The sequence below is a fragment of the Chaetura pelagica genome, unplaced genomic scaffold, assembly GCF_000747805.2.
Source record: "Chaetura pelagica isolate M959 unplaced genomic scaffold, ChaPel_1.0 scaffold275, whole genome shotgun sequence".
Taxonomy (NCBI): Eukaryota; Metazoa; Chordata; class Aves; order Apodiformes; family Apodidae; genus Chaetura; species Chaetura pelagica.
The window spans coordinates 9,372,048-9,384,744 of NW_009953486.1; positions in this window are offsets into that span (position 1 = coordinate 9,372,048).

The window sequence follows — 12,697 nt, forward strand, 5'->3', positions numbered from 1 at the left end:
TTTCTTTTTTTCCGTAGGGAACAAGCATTTTATAGTCAGGAGCAGAGAGCAGATCTGTGCTACTGATTGGCAAACAATCTCAGGCCAGGTAAGAGAGTTCTTTCTTGGCTGTAACTCTTGCATCACTGCACATCACCCTTTTTTGTTCATATCCACACAAATCAACTCAGGTCTGAAGTTATAACTGAGCCTTTTGCTCCTTGCTAGATCTAATAACCACCTTTAATCACCTTCAGCTTCAATCACCTTTAATCAACTTCAACTACCTTAAAGGAGGTTGTAAGGAGGTGGGAATTGGTCTGTTCATGAAGTTACAAGTGATAGTACAAGAGGTAATGGCCTCAAGTTGTGCCAGGGGAGGTTTAGATTGGGTGTTAGGAAGAATTTCTTCACCTAAAGGGTTATCAGACACTGGAACAGGCTGCCCAGGGCAGTGGTGGAGTCACCAACCCTGGAGGGATTTAAGAGTATAGACATAGTTCTGAGGGATATGGTTTAGTTAAGGACTTGTCAGTGTTCGGTTAATGGTTGAGCTCAATGATCTTGAAGATCTTTTCCAACCAAAGTAATTCTGTGATGTTTCAAGACCATCTGTGAGAGCTGCTAAATCTGAACTGTTGGAAGCTGGACTGTGGTGCTCATGGAAGGGAACCCGAAGACATGCTCTGTGTTGGGTTGGGGTGCTGAGCAGCACGGTAAGGAAACCTTGCCATGGTCTTAGCTTTTGGGACAGAAGGGAACCATGGACCACATGAAGGTGGGCAGAGTGCTGAGACCCAGGCTGGGGGCTGCCTTCTCTGCTTGTGTGACTATCAGGTTGAACCAGGCTTTGCTCTGCAAGGAAGCTTTGTTCTGGGGCTGCCTCCTTCTCTTTCCAGCTGTATTAAAAACCCACAACAAAAAGAGAGCAAGAAGAGAGCTAACAGCTGCTAAAAAAATAATCTGAGACTGGGATGCCAGATGAAAGGAAAACAGAATAATTTCTATCCTGGAGGCTTTACAGTGGATTTGATTTTAAATGCATAGATTCTGTATGTGTTCAGTGCCCACAGAGGATGCTGCTGGGAGACTTGGGCTTCTCCCTCCTTTCCCACAAGTTCCAGCTGGTTCAGGCCTTATAGTTTTAAACCCCCAGGTATGTGAGGATGGCTTATTCTCTGTGTCCAGGCTGATATTTGGGGAATACATTCTCCATCCTGGAACTGTTTGCAGGTTTTGAGCTGCTCAGTCAAGCCTGAGGAAACCCTCAGACACGGAAGGATGGCAGTGGGGCCGTCATGCTGGTCAGTGGCTCTGGCAGACACTGGAAATCCCTGAGACAGAGGACCTGAGTGCATTGTGGCTATCAGGTGCTGGCATTTTAATATCTGAGAGAATCTGGGGAAAAAAGCATTCCTTGGTTGTCCTTCTTGCTGTTCCCATTTCAGTGATAAGCAGCTGAACTGTTGGCCTGTGCTGCTTGGAGGAAACCCTGACCCCTGCTCCTGTGTTATTTCACTTGAAGCAGCAGCTTCAAACAATTCAAGGAGGAGCTGCCAGGGTAACAGTGGCTCATGGTGCCAAATTTGCAGGGGTTTTGCTTCATATTTTCAAAACCAGCTTTTGGGAAAGTCGGATTTTTTTCTGCCTCCAGCTTGAGTTACTATTTAAACCATCTTTAATTTCAGGAAGCGTGAAGTTGCTCAGACTGCTGTGATCAAGGTCACTCTTCTTAATTTAGGTACTCCCAGGATCACAAAATCTTGTTTGTTAAAGTCTTAGGCATATGTTGAATCCCTAAAGGAATGTGTGAATGATGTTAAACCTTCTGCAGTGGAGAAAGCTCATATAATGATGGGAGAGGAGCAGTAAGGAGGAATGGCAGATAAGCAGCTGGGGCTGTGCTGTTATCACTTCATTTGGGAGACTGTTGTGCAAGTTGTTACAGGACATATACACACATTTCTGGAATAAAAACCCACTCCATCAGCAGTCTAATATTTGTTTCTTATTATATGTTAAACTTTTTCTGGCATAGGAAAGGTTGTCACCTGTTATGTCAAGGTCTCAGTATTCAACACTGGGATCTTTCCAAGTGTGTTGAAACCTAATTGGTTCAGAATAAGCCTTTGCTTCATTTTATGGGAGAAAAAAAAGCAAGCAACAAAACAAAAGCAAGGAAAAAAGAAAAAGCTGTGGCATCTAGCAGGCATTTAAAGCATTTTTTCTTGTGATTTGCCAGACTTGGGGCTGAGTTTTCCCTCAGTTTTATGCTCTCATTGCATTTCTTGTGAATTAAATTGGGAAAATAACATACAGCAACCAGCACTGGGGGTTTGGGGGAGGCTTTGTCCCAGCGTGGCTTTGTAGCAGGGAAATACTTTCTACATCCTTCAACACTTGTCCAATTCCTTGGCCTTTCTTTTTTCTTTTCTTTTTTAACTCCTAGGAGGGTTCAGTCTGTGCTATTACAGCCAGAGCAGATGCTCTTGTATGGAGGATTTTGGGGCTGGGAAGCACCTTCCTGAGCTGTAATGCACCTGTGCTAGTTCCATGGTTTAAATCCAATCCTTCCATGCCCATTAGTTAGTTATTTTAATCAAAGAAACTGACTGGGTGTGAACAAAGGGGATGGTCAGCAGGATCCAGCCTGAGAAGCAGATCAGTGAGGCTTTGGCAGGGGACTTCAGCCTGAGCACACTGGCTGGCTGAAGCACAGAGACACTTGGGATGTCTTGCTGGGGGAGGAGACCCTGTCTCTGGCCACGCTCTGGCAGGACCAGCAGACAAGCCCACATTTTCCTTTCCTCAGGAATCACAACATAATTTTCCTATTTTTCATCCTTGTTACGAGCCCTGCCTCACCTTTTTCCAGGATGACTCTTTGTTTTTCAGTACCCTGTTTTCTCCCCCTGTCTGAACTTCATCCCAGAAATCCACTTGGCTGGTTATCCCTTTAGATGGTTAAGTTTAGAAGTGATGAAATCCATCGGGCTGGCTCTGCTGCTTCTTCGGGGATGAGGGAACAGCGACTGGATGGCAGGGGAGGAAAATGGAGGGGAGAGAGGAAGCCCAGAGCTAAAAGCAAAGCTGCAGGTTATATATAGCTGCAGGCTGTGGCCATGTCGGGCAGGGTGCTGTGACTGCTGCTTTAAATACCTTCTCAACTGTTGCCATTTCCAGTCCTGTTCACAAACCAAACCCAGGAGTGGTGGCTGGGAGCTGAGGAGCAGCAGGTCTGGTTTCCAGCACAGCACAACTGGGAGGTTTTTACTGTTGTTGGGTTGAGAGCAGCACAGTTGAGTGCCTGGTGATTAATCCCGTGAACTTAATTAACTTCTGATAAATTATATCTTTGCTAATTGAGTAGAAAAAAATCTAATCAAAGCTGCGTGTTTTGGGGTGTTTCAGTGAAGATTCAGTGCAGCTTCGCTGGGGGTGGGCAGCAAGGTGGATGGCACGAGCTGGGAGACACCTTCAAGTGATGGAGGTTTTATTTTTACTTTGAGCCTTTACTAACCTTCTCCTTCGGGGGTGCAGCAGTAATTTTTGGTGTGATGCCTTCTCTTCCAGCCCCAAATCCCGGCACAGCTGAGGCGACTGCAGGCGCTTTAAAGATGCGCGCGAGCGCAGAGGAGGAGCTGGAGAAGGACGGGCTGAGGACCTGGTTCCTGGAGCAGGTAGGTCACCACTGCCACCCTGAGCTCCATGTGCTCTAGTAGGAGGGTTGGACTAGATGATCTTCAGAGGTTCCTTCCAATCCCGACCACTCTGGGACTGTGCACGTGTCTTAACGTAGCCTGGACAGTGTGTATTTCAGTGGGTCGCAGGAGTCTCCTAGGAAGGCTGTTGTACCCTGAGGGCTGAAATGAGAGGTCAGGCAATGGTTTCCTCTGCTAAGCTTTGAGCCCTGCTCTGCTCCATGGTTGGTGCAGGTGTCAAGTTATGCTCCCAGGAGTCCCTGAGGAGGGGCAAGTTTGTTTTGCTTCTGGATGTCACGCTTTGGACAGGGCAGAGTTCAGCCGTCCTGCGGGTCTGTCCTCTTCTCCTGGCTGGTGCTTCTCTTTCTTTGTGCTGAGTCACTGATTTATTTCTTTCCCCCCTCCCCTTAGAATCCATATAACTTAATAAATGCTCATCTGTCCCATGGAGTGGATGAGGGGTCAGGAGAGCAATGTGTTTTCCCTGGGGCTTCTGTGGATGGAATTGTGCTTGGAAATAACACTCCTGTTTTCCATTACACCATTCCAGATTTTTGAAGAAGATACTGGGTTTCTTACCAGAGCAGACGCATTTCACTTGTAAGAAATGAAGCTCTATGGTTAAGCACTAGCAAGCAGGCTGGTGGGGAATTCACCCACCCAGTTCATGGCCGTGTGAGACATGACAGTGTCCCCATGGAAATGGGGAATTTTTCAAAGCCTAGAGTGGTTTCTCTCCAGTTTGTGTCATGCCTGGAGACAGCTCGTTCCTCAGCTTGATTAAATAATCAGTGTTGGGAGTACAAAGACTGGACTGATGCTGTTTGCTGTAGCTTTCCTGACACACTTCCAGTTCTGCAGGCTAAATCCAGTTTGTTAAACTGGTAGGACTAAACGAGCAGGCCCTGCTGCAGCACATGCACCCTCAGCCTCCAGAGAGCTGTCCCCCTTGAAGCTGTCTTGATTTGTTGCACTCTAGGTGGGTCCTCAATGCCTTCTGGCAGTAACCTTGCAAACACAGCAGATGATGTTGCTCTTTGGGTTGTCTTTCCATTAGAGATGGAGAATGTGGCAGGAGGAAGAGGGTAAAGCTGTTGTAGCTTTACTCTGCCTTCATAAGCAGAGTCAGGGCCTTTTGGGAGGGAAGAGTAGGGAGAAGGGAATTAAATTCTATATCCCTTGGTGTTTGCCACTAAAAGATAGTAATAATGAATTTGGGTGCTTTGTGTAGAAGGTCACTGGGTGAGTGGAAAAGATTCATTTGTGTTACATGTGCAGAAACTAATGTCATTTATTACTCAAGGCCTTGCACCCAGAGGCAGATCCTGGCATTATGGCAACATGTGTCATCCTCCCCATGCTCGTGGTCCTGTGCTAGCACACAGAGGCTTTCCAGTGTCTTCTTAGGGAGCTTTAAGAACCAAACTCAGGATCCCTGCTCTAGGACTTGGCCCCATTCCCTCCACTCCTCCTTCTCCCTACCCTCCTCTGGTGTCCTCTCCCTCCCAGTTCATTTGTTTTTAAAATGATTGTGCTATTGTGTGGATCAATATGCACATAGCCTGTCTTGTTTTTCTCTTGGACTCAAAGTGCAAAGCAAATCTGTTTATGGTTTTGGTGAGCTAATTCTTCCCCACCCTAAATTTTTAAATAGACTCTTTCTTTACCAAGCTTGCAGAGCTTGCAGGATGTATTGAAGTAATGGGAAAAACATGTTGTGTGTTAACCTTCCTTTTTGGTGAAACTTTGTTTACAACACCCTATTCCTAGCAGGGCATTTGGGAAGTGCATATCTGGATGCTGAAGCAAGTAGAAGGCTTTGAAATAAGAAAATGGGGATTTAAGGCATTTAGGGAGGAAATGTTTTGTGTTTTCAACTTGCAGTGCTTGGATGGTGGAGCAAAACTTAGTGAGCTGTGCTGAGCTGTCTCTTCAATTATTTAGCTTCCCTCCCCCTCCTGCAAATCCCATTTCTCAGGCTTGGCTGTTCCCTTGCTTGCCTGTTGCCTTCAGACGGGCTCCTCCAGAGATGAAGGTAAGAGCAGCAAGGAATGCTCTTGGCCTCTATATACTCTGTTGGATTAAGGGCTTGATATGTCACTGGTGTGTTGGAAATGTTATTTTTACCTCTTGATTACATCCTTCCTAGGAATCAATCTCAGACCTGCCTGTTTAGGTTAACAGTGTTTTCTACATCCTCGCCGGGGTTTGCAGAGCCCGGTCCTGCTCCATGCACAGTGTTTCCACCAAGGTGTTTTGTCTGCTGAGAGGCAGAGCTTTTAGCTCCACTATGGGAGCCCTAGAAAAGCCTCAGGGCCACCAGCATCCACAATGCCTGGCCTGTGGCTTGGTGCTCTCCTACAGCCTGCCCCTCCTGCTGCCACACCTCCTCTCCTCAGAACCTGGCTATTATTTATTTCTACTGCAAAACCAGGAGTTGCTTGTGGCTGGTCACAGGGCAGGAGCTCTGTGTGGAGGTGGCCATTACATCTGCAAATGCTCTTCTCCAGCCTGAGCTTTGTAGGGCAGATGTTGGCTTGGCTGAGGCCTCTGGGTACTCGTGTAACATAAATAAGCAGGAGCAGGATTTCAAAACAAGCAAATTTTTGACATAGCTGATGTCACGCCTCTTCAGCTCTGTGTTTAGGGGCCATGGATCTGCTAGTTTGGTCTTGTTGCTAATAACCTACTGGAGGTGCCTCTGCTGAGCTGGTTCTTGTTGAGGGTTGGGGGTTTCATCCTGGTGGCTGCACTGAAAACAAGACCCGTGGCATGAAAAGCATGTGGTGCTTTCACAAGATGGTGGGCTCTGCATTAAATGCTCCTCACCAAGGCTTATGGTCAGGTGTTGGGGAGTGACAGCAAGGGCTTCTGGCCTTAAAGCAAAATGGCCTGGGGCAGGGTTGTCACACTCACAGGGCTGTGACAAGCTATTCCAGCAAACAGCTGCCTCTGCTCTGCCAGTGAGGAGGAGATGGGGAAAAGATATATTTAATTTCCTCACCCTGAGAGAGAAATGTTTTTCTGAGAGCAAATGTTCATCTGCAAATCTGTGGCAGAGTGCAAAGTAAAGAACTCCCCACCCAAAGGCTTTGCAAAGCAGAATTATCCTTTATCCCTTTAATTTGGTAGTGCTTGGGCTGTTTTTTTCTCTAACAGTCTTAGTTGAGGCAAAGTTGTCTCTTTTCTTCCTCTCTTTCTGTTGAGCAGCTGGAGTTTGGTGCTCCCTAGGAAGGTGGTGGTTGGGGGTTAGCACTGAATAATGCTCATTGTTCCCTCGGCAGGTGCCCATAGCCCTGAGCATGGAGCTGTGAAGCTATTCTGGGATCTGACTGCAATGATCTACCTCTGTTTTCATGTTCATATCTCCCCAGTCAGTTATGTGTAGGTGCAAAGGTTTCCCAACTTGCAGTTTAATTTCCTGATGCCCTTGCATCTCTTTCTCTCATCCCTCCCTTCTTACTCTTGTTTCCTACAGACCTGTCTGCTCGAGACATGTACACAGTATCAGTGTGACAAAATAAACTGCTTGTACACAGAAGATGATGCTTAAATGCTGTCTAAACCTGTACTAACCTGGCTAGACCTGTACTAACTGTTCTGACTTGTCCCTCTGTGCAGCCCACGTTGTCTGGTGTGAAAGGCAGATTCCATCCTGTGTGGCCCTTTCCAGACCTATTACCTGACACTTGGAATATGTGTAATCAGCCAAGAATGATCTGAGCACTGTAGGTGCCCACTGATGTGGTTTGATTGTCTGTTGTATTAAAAATTGCGTGTTCATTGGAAGGATTTGGGTTTTGTTTGTTTGTATGGGCCTGGACTTCTCCTCTTGGAGGCCAGAGGGGTCTGGGGCATGGAGCTGTGCTGCAGCCTGGGCTCTGATGTTCTTCTGGCCTCTGGGAGCTGCCCCCCAGGAAGGCATTGGGGTGTGTGGGGAGAGGGTACTGCTGGGCTCCAACACAGCCCTCCCCACCCTGCAGACTGGCAGGAGCAGCCAGCCTGGATGCTGTTGAGATGCCTTCACCCAGCCCTGACTTGTCAGGGTACCCCAAGAGTCTGGTTCCAGCAAAGGCCATTTCTAGCTCCTGTGAATGGAGTGGGGTGTGCTGAGAGATGCCGTGAGCAGTTTTTCTTTAGGAAGGCAGAGAACTGTGCCCGTGACCCGTGGCAGTGTGGATAAAGTCCATTTGGTTGTTTTTGTAGCAACACAAACCAATAGCACCCCAGGTTCAAGGAGAGGCCTTGTGCAAAGGGAAAGGCTTTTTGAAGTTTGGCTTAGAGCTAAGGCTGAAATATTCCATTTCTTCCAGAGGTATTTATGAATGAAGATGCAAATCCAAGGTGCAGCTCAGGCACTGGTAAGCTCTTACTGGAGGCCACCCTTTAAAACAACACTATTAACTGCAGAGGAAAAACACCTCCTTATCTCCCAGCTTGATCTGGAGCCTTACAAGCACTTTGGTGGTTCAGCTGTCTGCAGCACTTGGGAAGCTGTCTGTCACAGCTCATGCTCCAAGTTTTATTTCCAAAACAACCTTTGAGCATGTTGGGCTGGAAGGGAAACTCGTAATGTTTCTGTGCGGATATAATTCAGCGTTGTCTCTGGGCACTGCTTTTGTATGCAAACTGGGATTTGCATACACAGTCACCTTTCTGTCTAAAGGTGACCCATTAAAAGGATCATCTCTGGTAAATAACTAGACTGGGGGCTCACAAGTCCTGTGTTCAATTACTTGCTTTGCTGTAAGCTTCCTGTGTCCTTGGGCAAGTTACTTAAAATTGCTCTGTGCCTCATTTCCCTTTCTGGAGCACGGTGGTGACAGCATTTCCCTTCCAGCCAGGGGCTGTGGCAGTAGGAAGGCAGACTGTGCCCTTTTCCATGGCCAGTGCGTGAAGAGCCTGGATGGAGTAGGAACTATGACCATCTCATGGGCCTTTCTTCTCCTCTCCTGGGGAAAATGGAACAGGATGAACAATTTAAATGGTTTTGTAGGTGCCCAGAGCTGTTGCTCTGAGATATCCTGGGACTTCTCACACACTGCAGGAGAGGTGGTTGCTCCCTGAGCTGAGAAACCTTCCTTAGCATTGTTTTCAGTTCTTCCTTTAGCTTTACACTCATGGTCAGTTTGGGTAGGGCAAGTTTCTGGTGCTCCTTTGGCCTCAGCATGAAGTTTTCTTTTAATGTATTCTGTGTTTGTTCCTGTGCTGACTTCCTGCTTTAAACCTGAGTGGATGCTGGGAGAGGTGATGGCTTTGTGGCTAGAGATGCTGGTACATGGTGCTGCTCCCAGCTGCAGTGTGTGGATGGACCTCAAGCAGGTGGTTTCATCTCTCCTTTGGTTTCCTCCTTCCCAGTGGGGACTCACTGCATTTGTGTGCTGCAGGGGAGCAGTGCTGAACCTCCCTCATCCTGGTGGCATGCAGCCACTTTTCCCTCTGCTAGAGCCTGCTGATCCAGGCTGGATCTGGGAGAGCCACTGGCCTCAGACACCCCACCCCATGTCAGCACCTCCAGCAGACACCAAGCTCCAACCCCTGTAGGATGCTGTGGTTGAATAGATGGAAGGGGGCATCCTTGAGACGTGCAGAAAATCAGACCTTGTGGTGGTTGTGGGTGGGAAAAGGTGCTCCTGGGCAATATCTGCCTCTCCAGAAATAATGAAAATACAGATATCTGTATTTCCCTCTGGTTCATATAGTTGTGCAGGCTGCTAAGAAAACCAAAGCAACTTAGCAGCAGAGTTAAACTGGGGCCAGATCTTTCATCTCTGGTGTGAATATCTGTTGTATCAAGGTTTAATCACCTGTGCAAGAGGCATGGCCCAGGAAGTGGGAAAATCCATCCTTTCTGGACAGAAGCTTTGCTGCTGCCCTTCCCAGAAAACAGAACACCAAGCCCTCTCCTAGGAACAGGGTTTGGCTGACAAGGAGCTGCAGTCCTGAGGGACCTTGCCCAAGATGACAACTTGTGTAACCTCAAAGGTGAGGGTATTTTCTTTGCTAGCAGCTTTTCACTGCTCACCAGCACTTCCCAGGTGGTGATGAGACTTGTGCCTGATTTTAAAAGGGAGGAGAGGATGAAGGGTACTGATAGGAGCAGCTGGCCTCAAATTCTGGGTGCTGCCCCTAGTGACTGCTGATGTGAAAGCATCAAAAGAGGGTCTAGAACCTCAAAACCAGTGGCAGTAAAAGTTCAGTGTTTTGGACAGTGCTGCAAACCACTTTCCCAGCTGTCACTGGAAGGTATGTACAGTTTTCCAGCATTAATCCAGGGAGAGGTCACTTAACAAACCCTCTCACTCAGCTGCTCTGCCTGATCCTGGCCTCTTGGGTAAGCAGCTTGACGTGAGTGTTTGTGTGGTTGATCTTAGGAGCTTTATTACCCTTGTGGGGTTTCACTGCCAAGCTACCTCATCTGCTTCCAACTTGGCTGGGGACAGGTCCTGCAGGCTGGGGACACTTCTTCCCCTTGATCCCCTGATGCTGTAGATGTCTTTTGGGGGCAGGTGATGATGGGCTTGTTTGTGTGTGGAGGGAGTTCCTGCTGCCCTGAGCTTTATCCAGTGTGACACACTGTCATTTTGGTGCAGTATCAGTGAGATGCATCCAAGCCTGCTCTCTCCCAGCCCAAGGAAGAAAGCAGGTGCCTGGAGGACCATGTGCTGTTAACCTGGCTACGATTTGGACTGCTGCCCTAGAAAGGAAAGGCTCCAGTATGCCAAGCCTCTGAGCCAGCCAGTCATCCCCATTCCTGTCTTTGCAGGCTGCCTGCTGACACAGCAGAAATACTATTTTTACATTACAGTCCCCTGTGCTGACTGCTCCTGCAGTTTAGTTTATGCTCTTAATTTTGTCATTGTGTTCAGCAGAGTTAATGATACATACTCTGCTATTCACCCTAATGCTGATGATTGTTTTAAACTGGTGTAATGAGACCACCTTTATTTCCGTTCTGGAAAAGGAGGAGGACGTCTTGATTTCTGTTTCTCTGAGCTCTCATGTAGACTGTGATGCTTTTGAGGGGTGTAAATCAGGAATATTTATGTTATCCATGGTATGCTTTGCAATGAGAATTTTTCCACATTCAGTTGAAGGGCTGGGAAGTGTTAGGTGCCTGAAAGACAGCTTTTCTCCTAAGGCTTCAAATTAAATCAGCTCTAATGAAACGAGAGCCTTCAAATAGGCAAACTGTTGTTAGTTTGGGTTTTTTTATTTGCTCTTATTTTATTTAATTTCTTGGTTATTCCCTTATTCCTATGAAGGATGATGTTCCCATCCTGCTAGTCTTGCACCCAGTCTCCTCTAACTCACACAATTTTTTTTGTGAAGGGTGGGATGATTTCAAGAGGGGAAAAGGCAACACTCTGCTCTCCTTTAAGCAGCATGATGATAGAAAACAGGCACAAATCCTTTCCCTTTTTTTTTTCCCATCATTTCCCTTTTAGTTAACAGTCTGCATGTCTGATTGGGGCAAATGAAGCAGCTATTAGTAAACATTATTTGCAGTTGTCAGAGGAAGGTGCAAAAAGCCCTGGAACATTTATACATTTATCATTTGGGGTTTTTCACTTCTTTCCTTTTTTTTTTTTTTTTTTTTTGACAAATTCATCTGGATTTTTGGTAGCAGTGTTACTTAGTGATCTCTGTAAATTACACAAGAAAACAGCCAGAAAGCTGTTCTGTACCTGTGCAGCAGCAGGTTGCAGGAAACGGGAGCTCAGGACTGATAGGCAACTTTGCCTGCCTGGTGAAGAATTGATGGAAGCTTTTTGCTGGGACTGGGGTTGGCCCAGATGTCCTCCAGCAGTCCCTCCCAGCTGGAGTTGTTATATGTTTCTATGGCACTCACAAAGGCCCCAAAATAGGACATGGGGGAACTGAGCCAGCAACACAGCTCAGCAGTGGCCTGAATTCTGCAAAGGGGGCTGTGCAGAGCTCTTTGGAAATGCAAGCGTTGTTGTTCCTTCAAGATGAGCCAGCACCTGCTTGTGAGGATGGGACTGAGGTTTCTCCCAAGACCCAAACGTGTGGCAGGAACCCTTGGGGTTGGCATGTTGCTATCAGAATCCAGAGCTGCCACTGTCCTCCCCAGGCAGAGAGCTGGGGTGGTGAGGGGGCAGCTACCCTCCTTGCACTTGTGTGAACATAGAAAATACTTAGAAAACTCATCTAATACAGCTGTGGGAGATGTACTAATCTTCACACCTGGCTGCATGCACAGAAAGTGGGGATTTCTTTTGAGATTTATTTTCTGTGGGGTTTTTTTTGAAGCCTGTGGCCAAGACCTGAAGATAGGCTTAGTATGGCTTGGCAGCAATTGGGCAGTATTTGCATAATGACAGTAATTGCCTTGTTCTTATTTCCTACAATTGGTTTTCAAGACTGTGCTGCAATGTGACTTAGAGCTCTAAGTGTTTGTCTCTGTTGGCAGCTGGCAATGTAGTATTAGCTGTGACTCTCTTTACAGAAATAAGTGCTCAGTGTTGGAGCTAAATTGAATAATATGGTGGTGTTCATATCTTAATCTTCCAAATAGCTCTCATAAGTTTGCTACATTGATGTTTGAAAGGCTTAAAAATAATAAACTCCATTGTACAGAGCTTTGAATAGAGTGGAGGCTTAATAACTGCTGGCAGTTCATGGGCAGACTCACTAGCACATGGCAAGGCAGCAATTCTCCCACAGTGCCTGAATTTTTAAAAATTAATCTCCTCATATCAATCCACAAATTAATGATCAATATTTTGAATAAAGGCTTGCAGGAGATCTCAGTTCAGAACACTAAACCCTTTACTCAGGCCATCATAAACACCTCTTCCTCAGCAGTGTGCTGAAAGCTGTCTCCAGGGTAGGTGGAGTGGGCTGGTGAGCTCATCTCCTGAACCCCTGTCCCCTCTTGGAAAGTAACAACTCAGCTCCCAACCTTCTGCTTTTCACAGGAAGGGAAAAAAAAAAAAGCCAAGTACTTGGTGGTTTGGGGTTTTTAAAATGGGGTTAAAAAAATGAGGTCTCTG